This window comes from Myotis lucifugus, unplaced genomic scaffold (assembly GCF_000147115.1).
Source record: "Myotis lucifugus unplaced genomic scaffold, Myoluc2.0 scaffold_2659, whole genome shotgun sequence".
Taxonomy (NCBI): domain Eukaryota; kingdom Metazoa; phylum Chordata; class Mammalia; order Chiroptera; family Vespertilionidae; genus Myotis; species Myotis lucifugus.
Genome location: NW_005873707.1, coordinates 11299 through 20800, shown reverse-complemented (window position 1 = coordinate 20800; position 9502 = coordinate 11299). Strand labels below are relative to the sequence as shown.

General features: G+C 41.3%; 1 pseudogene; it reads left to right on the top strand.

Annotated features, from left to right (window-relative positions):
• The first annotated feature begins 5492 nt into the window (after positions 1–5492).
• On the top strand, positions 5493–9238 carry LOC102427954 (annotated as a pseudogene).
• The last annotated feature ends 264 nt before the right edge of the window (positions 9239–9502 follow it).

Genomic DNA, 9502 nt, shown 5'->3' with positions numbered 1-9502 from the left:
GAGTTAAAATGGTAGTTTATATTCTAGTGGCACTACCAGTCTCCCTACTTTCTCTGAGTTTTTTCTTTCTGTACTCAGGGACAATAGTAAAGCATAATAACAACAATTCTACTGTGACGTACATGCCATAAAGAAGCCACAATACCTCAGGAAGGCTGGTCTATAAAAAGAACAGCTGCCCTTTTCTGGAAGGCTTCTAAAGAAAATGAAGGTAAACTCTGGGTATGCAATAAGTGTATGCCTTTCTGTGATATGATTTCTAAAAATATATGTATTTGGTGATTAAGATGACCAAAGTATACTTCTCATATATATTTGCTCTTTATCCATGGTTTCTGGCTCAGAGCTCCCAAATCCCTTGGAATTTCCTTAGTGATAAGAGCAATGAGAACATCTTTTGTTGTAATATTTGGTCTTGTATTCATTTCCTGAAGTCAATTCAGACCCATAAAGGTGAAATGAGCACCTTATTTTCATAACAAGGCTCTTTCCACTACAACTTTTAGAAGCACCTGATGATGGGACCGGCTGCCAGACAAGCCACCAGAAATAGAAAATTATAACATTCAGTTCCACTCCCCCATCCCATTTTCATCCAGGGAAGAGGGGCTGGAGGTTAAATCAATCACCAATGCCCAATGGTTTAATCAATAATGCCTATGTAATAAGGCCTCCATAGATAACTCAAAAAGAAAGGGGTTAAGAGAGCTTCCAGGTTGGCAAACATGTGGAGATTTGGGGAGAGAGGTGGACCTGGAGAGGGCATAGAAACTCTGCACCCATTCCTCATACCTTCCCTATGCATCTCTTCCATCTGGTTCTTCCTGAGTCATAGTTTATAATAAATCAGTAATCTAGTTAGTAGAGTGTTTCTCTGAGTTCTGTGAGCTACTCTAGAAGATTAATTGAACCCAAAGAGGGGTTCATTGGACCCTCCCATCTACAGCAAGTCTGTCAGAAACACAGATGAAACCTGGACTTGGGAGGTGGGAGGTGGGAGTGGGGGTGTCTTGTGGAACTGAACTTAAACTGTGGGATCTGATGCTCTCTATCTAGACAGATAGTATCTGAATTGAGTTGAAATCTAGGGATACCCAGCTGTGTTGGGAGAATAGTTGGACAATGTGAGGGAAACTGCCCCACACACACAAACACTGGAATTGGTACTAGAACCCTTCAGCATTTTACCTTTCCACAGGCTACTTCTGCCCATTCGTAAAACCAAGCATAATAATACACTTGTTATTCTAAGGTTTTACCTACTCATATACATTCCCTTCTTTAAGAGAATGGTAAGCATGACCACTGTACTATCAACAAGAATCAAGAAACCATTTTTCTGCTTTTCTGAGGTCACCCAGCATTGTGTCTTGTCCAATCAATGGTAGGCACAGAACAAATATTTGTTAAATGACTCAATAAAATCTACTGAACACATACTCTGGGTATAGCAAACACAGTATAAGACCTGAAAATAAAAATAAAGATTTTTTCCTGCCCTAACCAATTTGGCTCAGTGGATAGAGCGTCGGCCAGATTTTTCTGGCCCTAATCAGTTTGGCACAGTGGATAGAGCATCAGCCTGTGGACTGAAAGGTCCCAGGTTCAATTCCGGTCAAGGGCATATACCTTGGTTGCGGGCACATCCCCAGTGGGAAGTGTGTAGGAGGCAACTGATCGATGTTTTCTCTCTCATCAATGTTTATAACTCTCTATCCCTCTCCCTTCCTCTCTTAAAAAATCAATAAAATATATTTTTAAAAAAAGATTTTTCCTTCTTTGTATACCTAAGAATATGTAGGTATAGATTTTTGGACATCAATGAACATATGATGATTCAGTTAAAAATAGAATACAAATAAGTTTAAAAAAAAACATACACAATAGAACTTCACACTTACAAAGCTAGTCAGTGGTTAATAGAAGTTCCAAATAAATCACATAGACTGGGTTTTCTAATGTATTTTGTGGCAAACACATAGAATATTATAATATTTGTATGCCAGGTAATATCTCACCTTTTCAAGGGTGGACCTAAAACTCATTTTCAGCACAGTGGGAATCTCTTACTGAAGATTTATAAAAAAGCAAAATATTTGAAATAGTCTGAAAGTGAAGTACTTGCCTGGGGCACAAAATTTGAAGACTCCAAACTCAATAATCAATATAAATAATATGTATTGTAGTATTTTAGAAAACCAAAATTAATGCAAAAAATCATGATAAGCAAAATATAAAAATTTTAAATAATGGCAAGATCCTACCCTTTCCTTGCATACCCCTATCTTATTCACCTCAACCTAATCCTAGTCCTGGTTCCAATAAAACTTTTTTTATATAAAAAAAAAGTCAGTGGACGCTTGGGTTATAGTTTACTAATTTTTTGATATTGCATAAATATTATTTATCTGATTGCTGAGTTTTTTAGTGTCCCTTAAGTTTTGTACTTGACAACAGTGCCTCACCAGTCTCATCCTAGTTATACTGGCCCCAAAAGATCATAAATAATGTCCTCAATATACTTTTCTACTATTTAAGCATTTAGCACTGGATCAAAAAATGAGGAAAAGAGATTTCAACTAACGTAGACCAGGACTTGGCAAAATATGGCCTGGCTTGTGGTGCAAAACCAGCCTACCATCTATTTTTATAAATAATACATTTTTATGGGAACACAGCCATGATCATTCATTTATATATTGTCTATGCCTACTTAATGCTACAATGACAAGGCTAAGCAGTTCCAGAGACCATATGTCCCACAAACTTAAATATTTACTACCTGGCCCTTTACAGAAAACCTTGCCAACTCTTGATGTATACCATAGAAGATGGACCCAAATTTTAAATTATATTATCTAATGTAATTCTAATGTCATATTTTAATATGAATTGCTCTTGACAAGTAGAGTCACAAATAACTTCCAGGTTAACATGACCTTTTCTTCCATTCCCAATTTTAACTGGGACCATTTTAAATAAGTTAAAGATATGGCTTTAATTAAAAAGTCAATATATGAAACAGTAATGACCCTCCCCATCCATAATTACTAAGATTATTGATATGATGAAGGTATTTAGGTTTGTTCACACATGTTCAGACATGGAGATACTTCATATTTATGATTCTGATATACAACATGTCCTGTGGGGAGGTTATTTTATCTTTTCTTCTGGAATCCCGAAGCCAAATAATCAATTATCAAGTCATCTAATGTGGCTGTACCTTAGAATTACTTGGGAAGATTTTTTAAAATCCCAATATCTACCCAACTAAATTCAAATATAGGGTAAGGGTGGGAGAATCTAGCGCTGCAGGATTTATAAAATTAAAATTTAAGATCTTGGTAATTAATACATTGGATATAGAAGGTGAAAGAGGGGAGAGTTAAGAATTACTCTTAGGTATTTGGCTGGTCCAACTATATGGATAAGGAGGCCTTGTTCTGGAAAGAAAACATTTAAATTAGATCAAATTTGTAAGAAAAAGCCCTGGGGGTTATGATGGACAAACTGCATTTGAAGTTTTTTGAGTCAGCTAAGGAAATATAATATGCTTGCTGTTAGACTTAGATTTTCTATCTAAATTCTTACTGTACTTCCACACATGCACTATAAATTAATCACATAGGGATGCTTCCTGTTGCCTGGACTGGCCATGAATCTTCCTAGCAGAATGTTCTTATTACACACTTATCAAAATTCTATGTTTTCAGTCCTTTAGAGATACGCTAATGGACATTTTCTGTGAGTCTGTAGCTGCCAGATATTGGGCCTGCAGCAGGTGTTTGAAATTAATCATGTATTCCCCCCACATATACACACACATAATTAACAGTGATTTAAAATATCCTTCTAGAACAGTGGTTCTCAATCTTCCTAATGCTGCGACCCTTTAATCCAGTTCCTCATATTGTGGTGACCCCCAACCATAAAATTATTTTTGTTGCTACTTCATAACTGTAATTTTGCTACTGTTATGAATCGTAATGTAAATATCTGATATGCAGGATGTATTCATTGTTACAAATTGAATAATTAAAGCATAGTGATTGATCAGAAAAACAATATGTAATTATGTATGTGTTTTCCAATGGTCTTAGGCGACCCCTGTGAAAGGGTCATTCGACCCCCAAAGGGGTCGCGACCCACAGGTTGAGAACTGCTGTTCTAGAAGGACTAGAAATGGCTGCATAAAACAGGTAACATAAACTGAGTCTTGAGAAATGAATACATGTTCATTACTAATGGGTGAGAAACAACATTCTATGTCATCTGTTACTACACTATTTTAGTCAACTTACCCACCCATACCCAAGAATACATACACTAAAACCATTATTTTCTTTTTACCTCTTGATATGTATTTTCTTCAAATCTCTTGACAATGAAATTATTTCTTTCCCTCACTAAATCACATGCCCTATATGTTTAGAACTTGTTCCTTCTTTTGGGTCATAATTATACACTTGGTATCTGAAACAATATTCTACATAGAGTAGGCAGCCAATAAATATTCATTGAATGAACATGCTGATTAAAAGTTCTTAAACTTATGTATGACAAGTATTTTCTGATAAAACTAGGGAGAGTGCCAAGATAATCTGTGAAGAGAGTTTGTTCATTGGTGTTCTAACCCACAGATGCCAGGGAAGCTGTATACAGCATCAAACTGATATTGTTAACAATAGAACCATAGTGCCTCCCTGGATCCCTGTTAGGGACAAATGTGGGGGGTCTAATCTATAATAATAAAAGTGTAATATGCTAACTAGACCAGACAGCCAAACGACCTTCTGGATGAAGCTGTGGCTGTGAGGGCCAAGGCAAGCTGCTGTGGATGTGAGGACCAAGCCCCTTGCACAAATTTCGTGCATCAGGCATCTAGTAATAAATAAAGCCCTGGCCAAAATTCAGGTTACAGTGGGTGTGTTGGATCCACAGACATTTCTCTTTCCAGTTAGCCTAGTCTCTCCATACTGGGTCTTTTTGGGTTAATTGCTGTCTAAGTGAGAAAGGCCAAATGGAAGCCAAAACTGCCCTTTCTCAACCAAGGGATTAAATAAAAACCAATAGCACATTCCAAGGAGCATGGCAAAGATGACTGCCACCCTTAAAGAGCTAATGGCGCTGTGACCATCATATCCCCCTTTTAATCAGTCTGACCCTGAAGAAACCAGACAGATCCTGGAAGATGGTTGTAGACTACCTCAACTCAAACAAGTAGAGGTACCCCCCACTTCCAAAATCTACTTCATGCCACTTCCCTTTTACAAAAGACCTACATTAGTACCTGTTTTTTGCTAAACTGAAAAAAAATCTTAAGAGAATTTTCATTTTTAAGAAGAAAGGAAAAAGAGACAATATTCAGCTTCTGCCTTCCAACAAGCCATTATAGAGGCGTCGTGCATTTGAACAGCCAGGGTGGTCCTGTCAAACTCCTTCCCCAATAATATGCTCATCATGTCAGCATCAAGACATCAAAGCGGAGCCGGACAGGAGGGAGACAAAGCGGCGTCCGTCACTTTGGAGCCTCGGGAGTTTTCCTGCGCTCGTCCCGTTCGCCGCAGAAATGACTGCAGTTCACACAGGCAACATAAACTTCAAATGGGACCCCAAAAGTCTAGAGATCAGGACTCTGGCAGTTGAAAGACTGTTGGAGCCTCTTGTTACATAGGTTACGACTTTGGTAAACACTAACAGTAAGGGGCCCTCTAATAAGAAGAGAATTCGTTCTAAGAAGGCCCATGTTTTGGCTGCATCTGTTGAACAAGCAACTGAGAATTTCTTGGACAAAGGGGATAAAATTGCAAAGGAGAGTCAGCTTCTCAAGGAGGAGCTTGTGGCTGCTGTAGAAGATGTTTGAAAACAAGGTGATTTGATGAAGAGTGCTGCGGGAGAGTTTGCAGATGATCCCTGCTCTTCTGTGAAGCGTGGTAACATGGTTCGGGCAGCTCGAGCTTTGCTTTCTGCTGTTACCCGGCTGCTTATTTTGGCTGACATGGCAGATGTCTACAAATTACTTTGTGCAGCTGAAAGTTGTGGAAGACGGTATCTTGAAACTGAGGAATGCCGGCACTGAACAAGACTTAGGAATACAGTATAAAGCCCTGAAACCTGAAGTGGATAAACTGAACATTATGGCAGCTAAAAGGCAACAGGAACTGAAAGATGTGGGCCATCGTGATCAGATGGCTGCAGCCAGAGGAATCCTGCAGAAAAACGTTCCGATTCTCTATACTGCTTCCCAGGCATGCCTGCAGCACCCTGATGTTGCAGCCTATAAGGCCAACAGAGACCTGATATATAAGCAGCTGCAGCAGGCAGTCACAGGCATTTCCAATGCAGCCCAGGCCACCGCATCGGATGATGCCTCCCAGCACCAGGGCGGAGGAGGAGGAGAGCTGGCATATGCGCTCAATAACTTTGATAAACAAATCATTGTGGACCCCTTGAGCTTCAGCGAGGAGCGCTTCAGGCCTTCCCTGGAGGAGCGCCTGGAAAGCATCATTAGTGGGGCTGCCCTGATGGCTGACTCGTCCTGCACTCATGATGACTGACGTGAGAGAATTGTGGCTGAGTGTACTGCTGTCTGCCAGGCCCTGCAGTACCTGCTCTCAGAGTACATGGGCAATGCTGGATGTAAAGAAAGAAGTGATGCACTCAATTCTGCAATAGATAAAATGACCAAGAAGACCAGGGACCTGCGTAGACAGCTTCGCAAAGCTGTCATGGACCATGTGTCAGATTCATTCCTGGAAACCAACGTTCCACTTTTAGTGTTGATTGAAGCTGCAAAGAATGGAAATGAGAAAGAAGTTAAAGAGTATGCCCAAGTTTTCCGTGAACATGCCAACAAATTGACTGAGGTCGCCAACTTGGCCTGCTCTATTTCAAACAATGAAGAAGGTGTAAAGCTTGTTCGAATGTCTGCGAGCCAGCTAGAAGCCCTCTGCCCTCAGGTTATTAATGCTGCATTGGCTTTAGCAGCAAAACCACAGAGTAAGCTGGCCCAAGAGAACATGGATCTTTTTAAAGAGCAGTGGGAAAAACAGGTCCATGTTCTCACAGATGCTGTCGATGACATCACTTCCATTGATGACTTCTTGGCTGTCTCAGAGAATCACTTATTGGAAGATGTGAACAAATGTGTCATTGCTCTCCAAGAGAAAGATGTGGATGGGCTAGACCGCACAGCTGGTGCAATCCGAGGCCGGGCAGTCATGTAGTCACCTCAGAGATGGACAACTATGAGCCAGGGGTCTCATAGTTGTCCAGCACCTCAGAGAAGGTGCTGGAAGCTACCAAGCTTCTCTCCAACACAATTATGCCGCGTTTTACGTTTTACTGAGCAAGTAGAAGCGGCCGTGGAAGCCCTCAGCTTGGACCCCGCCCAGCCCATGGATGAGAATGAGTTTATCTATGCCTCCCGCCTGGTGTACGATGGCATCCGGGATATCAGGAAAGCGGTGTTGATGATAAGGACTCCTGAGGAGTTGGATGACTCTGACTTCGAGACAGAAGACTTCGATGTCCGCAGCAGGACAAGCGTCCAGACAGAAGATGACCAGTTGATAGCTGGCCAGAGTGCCCGGGCAATCACGGCTCAGCTTCCCCAAGAGCAAAAAGCAAAGATTGCAGAACAGGTGGCCAGCTTCCAGGAAGAAAAGAGCAAGCTGGATGCTGAAGTGTCCAAATGGGACGACAGTGGTAACGACATCATCGTGCTGGCCAAGCAGATGTGCATGATCATGATGGAGATGACCGACTTCACCCGAGGTAAGGGACCGCTCAAAAACACATCAGATGTGATCAGTGCTGCCAAGAAAATTGCAGAGGCAGGATCCAGGATGGATAAGCTTGGCCGCACCATCGCAGACCATTGTCCAGACTCGGCCTGCAAGCAGGACCTGCTGGCCTACCTGCAGCGCATCACCCTCTACTGCCACCAGCTCAACATCTGCAGCAAAGTCAAGGCCGAGGTGCAGAACCTTGGTGGGGAGCTTGTTGTCTCTGGGGTGGACAGCGCCATGTCCCTGATCCAGGCTGCCAAGAACTTGATGAACGCCGTGGTGCAGACAGTGAAGGCCTCCTATGTGGCCTCCACCAAGTATCAGAAGTCGCAGGGTATGGCTTCCCTCAACCTCCCGGCTGTGTCGTGGAAGATGAAGGCACCTGAGAAAAAGCCCTTGGTGAAGAGAGGATGAGACACAGACCAAGATTAAACGGGCGTCTCAGAAGAAGCATGTGAACCCTGTGCAGGCCCTCAGCGAGATCAGAGCCATGGACAGCATCTAAGGCTGCCCTCGCCAGCTGCCCCCACCCATCGGGGCTCTTAAGATCAGTCACTGTTCTTCACTCAAATGTATTTGCTAAATAGAGCACTGATGTTAGAGTCCACCGGGAAATAGGCAGATGTTAAACCTGGCCAGGTGGTGAATTTTGCAAGGACATAACTTGTGTTTAAGTCAGTGACAAATGCTTTTAGAATTCAGGAGCATATTTCTACCTGTATTTTTTTATAAGCTTAAATAGAAATCCCATAACCAAAGAGAATCCCATATTAACTTGTTAGTGACATTCTTGACCAAGTTGTGTGGCATTAGGGTCTGAGAAAAGGAGAGATCTGACTCACCCTTTTTTTCAGGGAGGGGTCTTCCACCAGCCCAGGGTCTGGGCAGGTTGGCTGGTATTAAATGCCAAAGATGACCAGGGCAAGCAAACTGGGTGTCTTAGGAAGTGGTCCCCAGAGAGGAAATGTTTCTAGAAAGGTCCTGAGAGGGACAAACTACATGAAACTCAGTAAAACAATGTATCATGCAGAACACTGATTACTCTCTTTATGACGTGAAATGAGAATTGTAATGCGTGGTTACAGTCACTAATGTGCTCTGCTGCAGGACATATTAAAAAGTTGCTTATTTTCTTCCTCAGGCTAGAATGTTATGATGCCATAATCAGAACTTGCTTGTTTCCCTTTGTTCAGCTCCAAATGCAGATACATCATTGGGCTCACTTCTAATAATTGCAGCGTTTCCTGCCTTGGGCTTACTACAGTAGCCTAACAAAGTAGCATTTGCTTAGGCAATAATTTAGACATTACCTTATTTGTGATTAATATAGCGATTACTATAGCTACAAGGTATAATTTTACTATCTATTTAAATTTTATGAATTCGAATGTTTTTTACACTAACTTTTCCCAATAAAGTCCACCTTGAAACCAAAAAAAAAAAAAGACATCAAAGCTTTAAACTGCATCTGTAAGCATCTATGCTTTATGTTGATTTATTTTGTGCCTCATTAGCAAGATGCATCCTAAGGTAATTTACTTTATGCCATTTCAGCTTATAAAAGGTTTCATAGAAACACTCTAATTTCAGTTAGCAGGGGAAAGCTGTATTGTTCCATTAGCATTCACTATCTTAGCTGGAGAAGATTTGTAAGGCTGCAGGTCCATGACGTGTGGCCATTGATTTGGAAAAGTTGTTTTTATCCTATC